At 42.2% G+C, this 15,304-nt stretch overlaps 1 protein-coding gene across 4 annotated transcripts in view; it reads left to right on the top strand.

Moving 5' to 3' along the window:
- Positions 1-15,304, top strand: part of PDE10A (phosphodiesterase 10A) — a 574,288-nt gene that overhangs the window by 134,580 nt on the left and 424,404 nt on the right. For 2 of the 4 annotated variants that reach the window (XM_073337884.1, XM_073337883.1), the window contains exons 3-4: positions 11,950-12,088; positions 14,808-14,870. The exons of 1 other annotated variant lie outside the window; for it this stretch is intronic. The gene's annotated coding sequence lies outside the window, so the exon portion shown is untranslated. The remainder of the gene's footprint in view (positions 1-11,949; positions 12,089-14,807; positions 14,871-15,304) is intronic. One more of the 4 variants, XM_073337886.1, reaches the window with a different exon arrangement.

The following is a 15,304-nucleotide window of genomic DNA, read 5'->3' as shown; positions in this document are numbered from 1 at the left end:
TAGTGCCTCTATTTTACTGTTTTGGAATGGAGTGCTTTGACCCTCCTAGGGAGGCTCTGCTTCAGTCTGTTCTTACACTGCCGTATGTTAAGCATCGTTTAGGAATTATTGCCATTTTAAAAAAATTTAAATGGATCATGTGGCAATAGACTATCTTCTTTTATAAATGCAGAAACTCCTGTTGCAGAATTTGACCATCACCCAACCAGTACCAGTGCTGACTATTCCATATCCACATCAGAGTGGGCTCGAATGTATTTAATCCCAGCCTAACCATTTCATGAGTGCTGTTGATTTTTAGTAGTCTCCTCACTGGTACCATGACCTCTTTGGTCTCCTCTTCCAAACAGGATGTCAGTCTTTTCATTGGTAGCTATTGGAGGGGCCTCTGGACTTTGACTTGTATTTTGGTAGTCTCTGGAGCTTGAAGGATGCTATGTGATTTTAATCATGAGTTGCAGGAGGTGAAATGGATGAGCTGGAAACTGAGGAGAAGATGGCTCATGAGTTACCCCGAGTGAATATTTTTGTACAGGGAGTTTATTCAAATATGCACAAGTGCTGTGAATGAAGCCCAGAATTACTTGTCCTCAGCTGTAGACCCCCACAGGAAGCAGATGAGCTTGTGGTTTGGATGCTAATATTTCTGTAACTAATAATTGCACTGATGACACTTGAACAGTTTTACCTGTAAATTTAATCTAAAAAATCATAAATCCCTGTCTTTTTCTAATAATACCTCATGATTAAAATGAAAAAACCCTTGAAAAATCAAGTGTACTTTTCCCTATTTATACTGTTTACTTTGTTTTTCTCTCAGCTTTGACTCTGAGAATCCAACAGTCCATTTCAATTTCTTCTCATGCATTAGCACATGTGTTTTGGATGTCTGATTACAGGGGAATGTTTAATTCATTGGTTTCACTGATGGTTTTTATTAATACTTTCCTGTAAAACCCCTTTTCTTTTGCTTTCTGTCAAAAATCTCATTTTTGGTTTAAACCTCTTCAGTGTCTCCTTAAAAAACTACTGTCCAGATCTGCCCAATGGCATGGAGCTGAGTGCAAACATACTACTACCTTCAGAGTGGCTGCCCAGTGGCATAATGTGAAACTGGATGATAAGCTCTCTTTTTAATTTGATGACACCGTCCATATTAGGTGCTCATGTCTCTTTCTGAGCACATACTTGTTGAAAGAGGTTAATTGAGACTTCCAAGAAGGGATACTGTATGAAGAGGTAACTTGCTAATGTGTGTAAACAATTGGATCATTTTGCCAATCTAATTATCTGGATGTTTTCTTCATCTAATCTAATGGCCCCTCCATCCTGACATTCTTCTGAAATTCTTCAGTGCACATAACAATAAATTCCCTTGAGAGCAAGGTAATGTTGGTGGAACAGAACTAAACCTGGCGGAGGCATGCTGTAACCAACTCTACCTTTGAGGATTGTTCAAGTATCATAGAGAGGAACAAATGAATGGAAGTTCATTTGGAGGGGGACTCCAATTTCTAGAATATTTACTTTTCTAATTAAAAATATATAACCACTATCTTGCATTACAGTGGTGTCTGCAAACTAGTGAATATATTAAGGGTTCATTCGCATAAGGATAATTGATTTCAATGGTCCATGAACGGGACTACTCATCTGGCTGGTCAATGCTCATGTGTATGAGTGCAATCATGCGTTTGGATGTTTCCTCTAGTGATGGTGGAGCCTTACCTAAGTTGTCTATTATGGACAATCTTTGTGCTATGTGTTTACACAGAGCCTACCACAATGGTGCCCCAAACCCTGATTGGAGCTCCTATGTGCTACCACAATACAGAGGGAGGCTTGTACTACACTCATCGTTGGGGTCTTCAGATATAAGGTTTTAGGTCTATTCCTTTTTCTCTCAAAAATTAAAGGAAAAGGGGCTGGTAAAACTAATTCCTAGTTGGAAGGACAGACCTCCTGTTGTACAAACTGTCTTCCTCCAAGTGACATTTCTGCTTTATTTAAAGCCCCACACAAGAATCCTCCTTGTTAGGCCTGCCTCCATTCCAGAAGTTGGTCCAAGCAGGATCCCAAAGAGCAAGCTGCCTCTGATTCATTCCTGGGGACCCTCCATTTCCCCCATAAACTTTAGCCCTTCTGCTCCTTCTCTTGATGGCTTCAAATGCAACACAGTCTGTGGGTAACACCATTGTGGTTCCCATGCTTTTGCCAGCAGATAGCACTAGCAAGCAGTGTAGCCAGCTGAGCTCTTTTTCTACTTCCCAGAGTGCCATTAAATCTTCCTTTTTTTGCCTGCATTCCTCTGATCTCCTAATTTCTCTATCCCAGAGAGCATAGAAAGCCAAACCTGAAACTGTCAGAGTACATGGCATCAAGTCTCTGGGACAGAGCAGAATCTTAGAATGGAAGAGGAAATGTGCAAAAGTTGTGGGGATGGGATTTGGGGTCGGAGGAGTTTATATACACACACTAATTTCTGGTTTAGTTGCTAGTCAGCAGCAATCCCTGTGTGGATCTGTGGCGTTCCTGCTGATCAGGAGAAACTATTATTGCTAGTTTGATGTTTCTATCACTAGGGGGAAACTAGTCCAGTTCACCTCTCTCAGGCTGGAGTGTGCGGGAGGAAGTAGGAGAGGGGCTCTATACAGAAGATTGGTATGGCTCTTGGGGGAGAGTGTCACCTTGTAAATATTTCAGATGTACTAGGTAGACATTCCTAGGGGAGAAGAAATGGCCTATTGGAGAGGACACTGAAGTGTGACTCAATACCTGGGTTCAGTACCCACCTCTGCTACAGGCTTCCTGTATGACCATGGGCAAATCACTTAATCTTCTCGGTCTCAGTTCCCCATCTGTAAAAGGTGGATAATGCTTTCTACCTCACAGGGATGTTGTGTGGATAAAATCTACTAATAAATGTGAGGTACTCAGTTAAGTACAGGGACAGATATTCCTATTATCTTTCAAAGTGCTCAGTTATTTCTCAAACCTGAGAGAAAGAGAAAAACTGATGATAGTCTCCAAGGAATTTACTTACTTTAACTGGAGAAAGTTGGAAAGTGCTGGTGTAGCGCTGTGATCTTTTCAGTCTTCTTAGTAGACAGTTCTTGAAACTATTATCTGCCCACACTCTTTCTCTCTCCCTCCAGCTCTGAATAAATAGCAGTGCACTGCATGAAAAAAGGGCAGTGGGCAAAAATACTCCTCTGCTACAGTAGTGATTGTGTAGTTGAATTGTCATTGGGTTTCTGACTGCCTGCAGTTTCTGGGCTCATTGCAGTATGCTGTAAACAGTCACACTTTTTGCCACAGAGCTTTGTCTCCACAGCAAACTGACTGCTGAACTGAGCACTGTACTGCAACTCTGTGCATGAAAGCTGGTTGTTTGGCTAACAACATGAGGTGTACCTAAATACATGCACTCATGAATGTATCTTTGCAAAGAAACAAAGAATTTATTTTGTTGCTTTACAGCAGTTTCTGTCAGTGCTCCAAAAGGTCAGCTTTATTTACAGGAAAAGCAGCAGGCGTCTTCAGCTGGCTTATGTTAACCACCTTGTTTCTGTCCTTCCTTGACAGAATGGGCTTATTCAGGACATTGGTGAAAAGCTGCATGCAAACAAAGAAGACATTTTAAAAGTAACTTTTATTGTGTAACTTTAAGATATCACAGATCTCTCCCCCCCCCCCCGACAGAGCTGTCACATTGAAAATGTTTTCAGCACAGAGGCTGAAGCCTACTCTTGTCAAACCTAGTCAAAATTAACTTAAATGCTTTTGGAGGGGGAGAAAATTCTGCAAAGAAAGAGCTGCAGTACGTTCACTGCTGTTTCTCCGCCTCCCTCTTTCTTTTGGGAGACCCATGTAGCTGGTAGACTTTGAACCATCAAAATGTAGTTGTATTAAAAAGCCAGAAATGAGCAAATTAATTAGTGAAACCCATCTTTCTTGTCTGGGCTATTTGTTCATGGTCAGTCCATGAAAAGGCCTCTCTTGTAAATCCATCTATCATATTGTTGGTGTCAACATTTTTCACATGCATTTCCTTAAAAAAAGGAAAGCCAAATTAAAGTTGTTCAGCCATATAAAGATGTTATTGCTATAAAAACAGACATGTTAAAAAAAAGTTTAACCATCCTAATGGTCAAGTTTAAATAGGATGTAATTACTGCAGTCTTGATTTGATCCTCTTTCTTGTGTTCATAACATCACATGTAAGCATGAAAGGGGGTCAATTTATCAATTTGCCAGGGTGCCAGTTAGATTTTAAAACTGAAATCTAATGAACTAGATTTGTGTATATATATTGGAATCCAGTAGGATACTCCATTTTTACTGTGTCCAGAGGCATTAGCATGCTATTTTAATGAGCCTGGGGCACCTGGGGAGCTACAACCTGGGACATCTGAAGAGAAGCAGCAGCCAGCATGGCCACCTGGGTTTGGGACCCAGGGACTGAGCAGCAGTTTGCTGGAATGCTGAACTCTGCCTCTTGCTGAAGGTGGCTGAGGTAGGGTCTTGCGTGGAGCCCCAGGTCCTCCAGCCCCCAATGAAGATGGTGATGTCCCATGTTCACCATTTCTTATCCTCTTAACGGTAGGATGGGTGAGAATCCTTTCCACACAACTAGTCCAAGTATTGGTTGCACTTAGGATTCTTCACCTTTTTGTTGGGTTCAGTGAACTCCATAGGTGCTGGAACTAGGGGTCCTGCTGCACCCCCCTGGTTTGAAGTGGTTTCCATTACATACAGTATTTATAGTTTGGTTCAATGGCTCTCAGCACCCCCACTGTAAAATTGTTCCAGCATCCCTGGTCAATTCTCTTCAGCGCATGGTGATGTCACTTTATATACCCTCATTTCAGAGCTCGTAGGAGGGGGCCCACCCTCTTAATCCCTTTCGATACCTTCCAAGTGAGTGCTTAGGTTTCTTTGCTGCTTCCATTGGTATCCAGTAGATGGCTTTGGTGTATAACCAATTTCTTTAGTCCTTTTGTTAATGGAGGCTTTAAGTTTGATTCATTTTAAGGATTGTATTTCATTATTTTCCCCTACTATCAACTGGGATCCCTCCTCTTAAGCAATTGGTCTTAATATCCCAAAGTTATATCCTGATTTATATCTTTTAATATTTTTTTCCCTTTTTTGTGCCACACAATTCCTATTATTTCTAGAGTGCAACAGTTATTTACAATGAAAAACAACAAAATGCTTATTATAATCTTCTAAATTTGAAGGACATATACTCCATACATTCTTTGATTGTACATAAGCACTTCACCTTATTTAGGACTTATAGCAATGAGACATTTTTTCACATATAGAAGGATGTACGCCTGGGTCATCTAATTTGGGGTGAGAGATTTCCATGGTAAGTTTGATTTTACAAAGAACACACTGTATAGTTTACTACTTTGGGGTGCAAACACTTTGCATAGGAAAGCAGGGCATGACCCTTGCTTGGTAACTGATTTTTTTCTGCTAGGTTGTGGGAGGGAAAGTATTTTTTTCATATGTAGATTATGAGGGATTCTTGCCTAGGTGATTAACAATACTTTCATTTAGCCATGTTCAGATTCTGTGTTTGGGGATAGAAACTCCCGATCTTGGGCTGATCTGTGGGTTCTTTGACAAAGCGTCTCTCATGATGTGAACCACCTTATTGTCTCTACAACTTAGGTGAAATCTATTTTGGATAAGCACAGGTGGACAGCTTTTCTAATGTTATGAGGGCCAGAAGGAATCCGTAGGTATTAATCATTCATGGCATATCTGTTTCATATGTCCCTTACATACATTTAAAGGCTCTGGGGTGGAGTGAGGGGGAAAGGGGGAACCGATTAGTCTAATGGCTAAGACAATATAGCCAGAAAAGGCAGAAAGAGTTGGGGATGCTCCTTATCCTCTCCCCTCCCAATGAAAGTCTCTCAAACAAAAGGAATAGATGCTTATTGCCTGAGTCCTTCAGGCTCTAGCAGCTTCTGCTGGGTTTCTGTAGACAGCACATTGAAGACTGGCTGTGAATGGCACAAGCAGCATTGCCCAGCAAAGAAGGAGCAAACTTTTTTACATTTCATGTTGAAACGTTGTTGTAAAAACACACAAATTAGCACTTGTAAATAAATTATGTCCTTCTGTGGCCATGACACTGAGTTGATTTGGGATGGGGAAGGGGATGGGCAGCTTTGCTTTTGGAGGGGATGACCAATAGCTGGTCACTGGGATGTTGCCTGGGTCAACTAACTCAAAGGGATTAGGGTGCAACTTCCATAATCATAGTCTCCACTTCTGCTATGTGGTAGATGCTGCTTGGGATGCTACTTATGTATAATTGACTGCTATATATAAATCTAAGTTCTTTAAGCATGTTAATATGGGTGGTCTGTAGGCACTGCATGAAAACTTCAAATTCTGCCGAAATATGGGTAAATAGTGACTTACACAACAGTTTGCAAAGCCCAAACCATGACTGTTACCCAGGTCATCCATAGGATCCCTTCCATAGGATCCCATAGGATGTGAACTGGGGAAGGAGAAATAGCTCTAATTTTTCCATCTTCCCCCTTTTTTTTCTTTTACCCTGCCATGACACATTCAGTGAGTGGAATGGGGAGCCAGTCCAACAATCAGATGAAATGTCTGGAAAAAGAAATGTCCTGGATGAACAGTTGGCAACTGATAAGGGAATCATTCATTTCTTTACAGGTTACGCGTTCAAGGACATTATCTTCAGCTCAGCAATGACCTGGAACAAATTCTTCAACATGAGCAGAGAAAAGTGCTGGCTGAATGCTTTGTTAATGAGAGCAAAACAGTGAAAGAACCTGAGCTAGTTTCAGAACCCACACTAAAAAGGAGAGAACCAATGTGGAAAGTGAAGCAATAGGAAATTGGCAGGATATGGCATCACCAGTCATAACATAAATCAGATACTTTGAGGAAGGAGATGGATGGTCTTGTAGGCAAAGTATAAGAGTGGGAGCTTGTAGGTTTGGGGTCTGTTCTCACATCTTCCACAGAGTGTCTCTGTGACCTTGGAAAAGGCCTGTGGCACTTATACGACCCCATTACCATAGTATCTGAGCTCCTCATAGTCTTTAAGTATATTTATTCTCACAAAACCTATGTGGGGGGTGCAAAGGAAGTGCTGTTATCCTCATTTTAAAGATGGAGGAAGTGAGGCATCAAGAAGCTAAGTGACTTCTCTAAAGTCACACAGGTAGATTCTGGCAGGGCAGGGAATTGCAACTGTGTCCAGGCTAGTGCCCTAACCACTGGACCAACCTTCCTCTTAACAGCTCTGTGCTTCATTCTTCCTATATGTAAAATGGTGCTAATGCCTCTGTACCTCTCAGGGGTACATGAGCTTTACTTCATTCAGAAGACACTGAGGGAAGTACCACATACCAATCCATAAAATGTTTTGTTTGTGATGTTTGGTATGTCAAGTACTGCATTAAATTGGGCAAGTCTAGGAACACCAATATATAACTGGAAAAACACTGCTGTGGTACAATACTCATGTAACTTTCACCAGCAACTACACACCACTCCATAGTTACTCTAACTCAGGAACCAATCCATGCAACAAACCTTGATGCCAACTCTGCCCACATATCTACATCAGTGACACCATCACAGGACCTAACCAGATCAGCCACACCATCACCGGTTCATTCACCTGCACATCCACCAATGTAATATATGCCATCATGTGCCAGGAGTGCCCCTCTGCTATGTACATCTGCCAAACTGGACAGTCCCTATATAAAAGGATAAATGGACACAAATCAGATATTAGGAATGGCAATGTACAAAAACCTGTAGGAGAACACTTCAGTCTCCCTGGACACACAATAGCAGATTTAAAGGTAGCCACCCTGCAGCAAAAAAACTTCAGGACCAGACATAAAAGAGAAACTGCTGAGCTTCAGTTCATTTACAAATTTGACACCATCAGCTCAGGATTAAACAAAGACTATGAATGGCTAGCCAACTACAAAAGCAGTTTCTCCTCCCTGGGTGTTCACACCTCAACTGCTAGAAGAGGGCCTCATCCTCCCTGATTGAACTAACCTCATTATCCCTAGCCTGATTCTTGCTTGCATGTTTATACCTGCCTCTGGAAATTTCCACTACATGCATCCAACGAAGTGGGTATTCACCCACAAAAGCTTATGCTCCAATACGTCTGTTAGTCTAGAAGGTGCCATAGGACTCTTTGCTGCTTTTACAGATCCAGACTAACACGGCTACCCCTCTGATAGTTAATACTCATATAGTAAGTAACTCAATGTTTGCATGGGGTTTTTCCCTCCAATTTTTCCAGACCCCTTGTAATCTTGGACAACTTGTTCTTGGCTGGTTAGAATCAATTTACAAGCCTGATCCTGGTAGGTTCTGAGGACTGGCAGCTCTTTGAAATGATTGGAAATTGAGATTGCTTAGCATCTCTCAGGATCAGACCCTGAGGGCTTGGCTACCTTTGCGAGTTACAGCGCAATAAAGGAGCCCCAGGAGCACTAGCTCACTACCCGTCCACACTGGCAAGGCACATAGAGCGCTCTGACTCCACGGCTACAGGGCTGCTGGTACTTCACCTTGGCGAGTGGAATAACATTTGCTGCGCCCCCGCTGGAGCGACACAGCGCCAGTGTGGACAAGGTGTTGCATTACTGCGCTCTAATTAGCCTCCGGAAACATCCCATAATCCCCTTAAGTCAAGTGGCCACTCTTGTCATTGTTTTTGAATCACTGTAGGAATGCGGATATGCCCTTTGAAAGCTCAGTTTCTGCCAGCTGGCATGCTTATCTGCTCTGAGACAAAGCAACCATTAGTGTGGAATGCTGTGTGTATGAGAGGGAGAGGCTGGGGGTCAGGGGGGTCTGCTGCTGTCTGAACTTACAAGACTGAGCTGACATGCTTTCAGAGCCCCCAAAACCCACTCTCTTTCCCCCCATATACACACAACACACTCCCTGTCACACTCCACCCCATTCCCCATTTGAAAAGCACGTTGCAGTCACTTGCACGCTGGGATAGCTGCCCATAATGCACCGTGCCCAATGCTGCTGCAAGTACCGTAAATGTGGCCACGCCAGTGCACTTGAAGCTGTCAGTGTGGACAGACTGCAGCGCTTTCCCTACTGCGCTCTACGAAAGCTGGTTTAACTCAAAGCGCTCTGCATCTGCAAGTGTAGCCATGCCCTGAGTAAAGAAATATAGAGACAGAATTCTCCACTCCTCAGCCATCAAAGTGCTGACAACAGAAAATGTCAAAGTCTTGATCTGTTAACGCTGTTGGAATCCTGAATACTTTAATGGTGACCTGCTGCACGGAATTTATCATAGCAGCATAACCTGCATTTATATCTTCAGAACTAAAGCTGAAGTGGGACTGCCTGGAGTTAAAGTTCAGCACCGATGATTTTTATCCAGTGCACTTTGATGAGATATGTGACGTCAAACTCGCCCTTCTGTTCTATCCAAATCCCGGTCATCCTTTCCACAGCATGTAGATGTTTGCCTGAATGATGCCATTTCATCTCCTCCTATCCCATCTCATGTTACATCTCTGGGAATATCTATTATAACTCTTGTCCATCCACACACTGTGCTATCGTCACCACTGCTCTAGCTAATCCACTTCTACTTGGCAAGAAAACTGTTTATCCACTCTGCTGCAGGACAGATAACCAGGCTGTAAAAGCTGAAGGACTAGGCAGTACATTGTGTTTTTCTGAAGCAGTGTTAATTCTAGCTGAGCTAAAAGAAAGCAAAAGAGGAGTAAGTGGTTTAGTCATTGAACTGATTTCTTTTAGGTACAGGCTCTGATGATATACTCCCAAATAAAAGGTTATTGTAATCTGTAGGAGAGGAATATAGACCATATTGTATGGATTTCTGAACTGTCACTTTCTTTTCAATATCTTGGAAAGTGGAGAGAATCAGTCCTCTGATTAACAGCATGGAACTCCTTGATTGATTTGCTGTCTAAAGATCAGAATGTTTATGGCTCGGTGTCCCCTTTTCCTCAATTTTTGCTGCCTCTGAGTTTGTTTTGGCTGACCCAGTGACTCGGACAGCAGCATGCTATGCTACCACATCCGATCTATAGTTGCGTAGCTGGAAAGAGAAGCAAGCCAAGAGGCTTTCATCTCATGAACAACTGATAACAGTCTGCTTCTTTTTCCTCCTCTGTTTTTCAATTTTTTACATTCTTACATTTAAAATTTTTTTAAAAAAATCTTTTTGTACCAGAGCAAAAGTAAAACATTCTGAATAAAGAAAACACAATAGCCAGCCTCAGGGAGGAGGGGAATAACAAAATCAGTGGGGGAAATTTTCTTGTGACCTACCCTCAAAAGATGGGTTAGCAAGAGAGCTGACCAGAATTCCTGTCCAGAATTTTTTGTTTTGTTTTCTGCATCAGTCCAAAAATGAGACTGCTCAGTTTTTTCACAAAAAAACATGAGACGCACACCCACCCATTACAGAGTCATCAATAGGCCAGTGGTTAGTGCACTTACCTGGGATGAGGGAGACCTAGGTTCAAATCCCTGCTCAGTTGGATTCAGTGTACAGACTTGAGTGTGGGTCTTCTACATTGTAGGTGAGTGCCCTATGCACTGGGTTATTAGCTATTGTAGGTGCACGCTTGCACACAATCTCTTCTTGGACGTGAGAAATCTTCCCAGCTAAAGTTTTGTCTAAACAGATACGTTTCTGTGAAAAGTTTTGGTTTTGACAAATAGGCATTTCCCAATGAAAAAATATTTACTTGAAAACTTCTCAATCAGCTCTAGTTAGCAACTCCCAGGTACCAAGCTAATACACCTTTCTCTAGATGTACTACATTCCATATAATCAACCAGTTCTGACTGAAACACATTAATACTACTTGACACCCTTTACTCAACTGGAAGTCCCCTCCAGTTACCCAGTACACTCGCTCCCTAAAATAATATCTCCTTGAGTTTTTCTGACACCTCTAGTCCTGGTTTGTCCAGTGACCTTGAGTAAATCATGAAGCTTAATTTTTAGAACAATGCTTAGCCTAGTTTCCATACTTAATCAAGTCACCTTTCATTTGTCTTTTCTTGAGAGTAAGCAATTTCTTTTGTCAGTCTCCCCCCATATTGCTGTGTAATCCCCTCTGTCCCTCCTATAATCAATATTTCCCTATGCTATACTATCTCCCTTTTAGTTATGCATTTCTTAAAATTACATTTTAAAAAGCAGTTCTGTTGTAGCTGTCTCAGTCCCAGAATATTAGAGAGACAAGGTATGTGAGGTACTATCTTTTATTGGACCAGCTTCTATTGGTGAGAGAGACAAGCTTTCGAGCCACACAGAGCTCTTCTTCAAGTCTGCAGGGTAGTCTACACTAGAAGCACTAGCTGCATGGGAGCTCTCCCATCGGCATAATAAAACCACCTTCATGAGCACTGGTAACTATGTCGGCGGGAAAAGGTCTCCCGCTGGCCTAGCACTGTGAATACTCGTGCTTAAGTCGGTCTAACTTACGTCGCTCAGAGGGGTGGCTTATTCATGGCCCTGAGTGACACAAGTGGCAGTGTGTACAAGCCTGGGAAAGGTACTGTTAGCATCACAGCTAAATGCACATTGGAAGATTGTTTAGCATAAGTAGTTAGCACATATTCTAAGGGACCATTCATGGTACAGTGGCCTGTTAATACTGTAGCAATCTTAGCGCCCCCCCCCAAAAGGGGGTTAGTGGGTTAAAGTGCTAAGTGCATGTTACATGGGTTACAAAATCAAGCATGAGGAAGCTAAGAAATATTGGATTTAAGGCTTCCCATGCAACTTCAGTTCTGCCCCCATCTGTATGTATTATGATGATCTTCATATAGTAATCAAATGCTCTTTTCCCCTCTGTGTCCCTCCCCCAACATGTTCTGACCCCACCTCCCTTTCCCCAGCACATTCCCTGTCCCCACAGCACACGCTTTTCCCTGCATCCCCTTAGGAGGAGGAGGAGCTACAGTACCTGGGCTTCTTTCTCTCCCTTCAGGATCTGCTGGCTCCAACAATCCAGAAGCTAGGTGGCACCAACAGGAGGTAAGCTAATGGCTTGGTCCAGGAGGTGTTAAAGGGAGACTAGCAACAACAGGCGGGCATGTGGGAGAAAGGGGAAGAAGGAGCCTTTTCTTTTTACAGTTTGGCAAAGCAAAGTTGGAATGGAAATCACTATGTGGAGGCATAATAGGGTGGCTTGCCCTGTGGACTGGAGAGCCTGAGGCTAAGCCAGTCCTGATTACAGAATGGACCCCACCTGAAAGGAATCAGATGATTCCTGTATTAAAAGGGGCCAGGTTTAAGCCCTGAGAGGGTCCACCTGGGAAAAGGCTGCTTGGAAGAGATTGCAAGAAGCTCCTTCAGGACTGTGAGTGAATGAGTGGGGAGGCAAGCTTTTCGAGCAGGGAGGTCTGGGAGTAGACCTTGAATAACCAGGGAAGATACTGACTGAAGAAGAGCCCTAGACAAGGGTGGAAACTTTTTGTTTCTGTTAAAAATAATTTTGAAGTTTAGCTTGGCTGGCTGTGACCTGGAAGGGTGAATAAAAGACTGCACGCTGCCTAGAGGGCTGAGTTATCTGACAGAGAAACCACCATGGTGCCAGAGTGACTGTCAACAGGGGATGCTAGCTTACCTGGGGGTTGCTATGTCACACTGGGTCATGAGGGAGGTATACTGGGCAGTGGACTCTGTTATAGGAGGACACATTCTTTTCTCCCATTGCCCTTATGGTTCCTTGTGGCTGCTTCAGGTTTGATGTTGGTGAGCATGCTTAGCATGAAGGGGTCTGTGAGGAGGCTCAGTAGGGATGGTACATGCGGAGTCCAGAGGGGATGTTTGTATAGAATCATAGAATATCAGGGTTGGAAGGGACCTCAGGAGGTCATCTAGTCCAATCCCCTGCTCAAAGCAGGACCATTCCCCAACTAAATCATCCCAGCCAGGGCTTTGTCAAGCCTGACTTTGAAAACCTTTAAGGAAGGAGATTCCACCACCACCTTACATAACCCATTCCAGTTCTTCACCACTGTTCTAGTGAAAAAGTTTTTCCTAACATCCAACCTAAACCTCCCCCACTGCAACTTGAGACTATTACTCCTTGTTCTGTCACCTGGTACCACTGAGAACAGTCTAGATCCATCCTCTTTGGAACCCCCTTTCAGGTAGTTGAAAGCAGCTATCAAATCACCCCTCATTCTTCTCTTCAGAAGACTAAACATCCCCAGTTCCCTCAGCCTCTCCTCATAAGTCATGTGTTCCAGTCCCCTAATCATTTTTGTTGCCCTCCACTGGACTCTTTCCAATTTTTCCACATCCTTCTTGTAGTGTGGATGGACACAGTACTCCAAATGAGGCCTCACCAATATTGATTAGAGGGGAAAGATCACGTCCCTCGATCTGCTGGCAGTGCCCTACTTATCTAGCCCAAAATGCCATTAGCCTTCTTGGCAACAAGGGCACACTGTTGACTCATATCCAGCTTCTCGTCCACTGTAACCCCTAGGTCCTTTTCTGCAGAACTGCTGTCTAGCCATTCGGTCCCTAGTCTGTAGCAGTGCATGGGATTCTTCCTTCCTAAGTGCAGGACTCTGCACTTGTCCTTGTTGAATCTCATCAGATTTCTTTTGGCCCAATCCTCTAATTTGTCTAGGTCCTTCTGTATCCTATTCCTACCCTCCCAGCATATCTACCTCTCCTCCCCGTTCAGTGTCATCTGCAAACTTGTAGAATTGAGTAGCTAACTCTAGCAAGTTCTGTTGAACAAAATGAGGACTGCAAAGGGTGATTTTTTTTTAACATCGTATAACACGGTCCAGTTTGAGTGAATTTTCCTTAGGAGAGTAACAGTTTGTGCACTGAGACTATTTCCCTGCCAAAATTCAAGCTCCTGCTGTAAGCCATGTTAGTATTTTAATTTTTTTTTTAAAGCCAACTTTTTTGTATAATGGAAAAGCATTAGGTTACCTAAATGTGAACACAATTAAACATTTTACTGCAAATGGGGTCTCAGCAGTTCACTAACCAAATATACTTGTTTAATATTAATCTTAGTCTTCTCAGTTTCTGTCCTCCTTTGTAGCCACAAATACATTCACAGTGAATTTGTAGTTAATAATGTCTTCAAATACAAATGTGGAAAAGTATTTAGTTCTTCTGCTAATTCTTTTTTCAACAACAAATATTTCCTTACTTTGTCACTTTATTTATGGAACCACTTGTTCTTTCTCATTTTTCAGTTCTCTAATATATTTAAAGAATCTTATTGTTAGTCTTAATACTCCTAGCTATTTGTGCTTCATTATTCCTTTGTGCGCTTGAAATACCATCTTTCCATTCCTTTTGATTTTCCTTTTAAAACTAACAATGCTGTAGTCTTATGCTCCCTGTAATTTTTTAGAGCTCCATTTTTACTTGCAATTAACTTAAGCAAGTTGTCACTCAGACTCCTTGGTTTTGAAATTCTGTGCTTAATTTTGCATAATAGTATACACTCCCTTTGAGCTAACTCCATCACTTCTTTAAACTGTAGCTAGTTTTTATCTATGGCACTTCTATGAACTATGCCCATCTATTTCACTTTATTTCTCCTTTTACAAGGTTGATCATATTGGAAACTGAGCTCCTTCCAATGTATTTGGAACCTTATTAAAATGAGATCACTATTCCTCAAACTATCCTTAAATGTGTCTCTTCACTTTTTCCATATCCTCCTTGTTCAAAATACTTGAAACTAAAATTTTATTGTTTCCATTATGCCTAGTGTCTACAGAATTCACAATCACACACTCTGTGTGATGTTTGACTACTCTCCAATTGATTTGAGGTAAATTTTAAAATATTTAGTTATCCCTGTTTTCAATCTAATGGCACTAGTTAATTTAACAAAGCACCTTTGAGGACACTTCATTACTGTGATCCAGAACTCAGTGAATATTTTCTTTAAAGACTGCTTGGGGTCAGGTCCTCACCTAGAGCAAATTTAAAATAATGAACATTTAAACTCTCAGAAGATCTGCCCCTTTGCCCATCAATAAGTACTAGGGCTTAGAGCACTGGTCTGAGTCTATTCTGCCACTCCTGGGGCATGTCTCTGCTGGGGATTTTCAGCCCTTTACTCGCTATTGGCTTGGCATTAGTGTGACTCTCTCTGTGCTAGCAGCTAGCATGGATCAGTTGCATGTGTGCTTACCACTGCCTTGAGCATCATTAATTGATTTTTACTGGATGTTAAGCATGTCGATGCTTTTGAAAATCCCA

The sequence above is a fragment of the Lepidochelys kempii genome, chromosome 3 (assembly GCF_965140265.1).
Source record: "Lepidochelys kempii isolate rLepKem1 chromosome 3, rLepKem1.hap2, whole genome shotgun sequence".
Lineage (NCBI taxonomy): Eukaryota > Metazoa > Chordata > Testudines > Cheloniidae > Lepidochelys > Lepidochelys kempii.
Note: the sequence above shows the minus strand (reverse complement) of the source record. Positions and strands in the feature narration are given on the sequence as shown.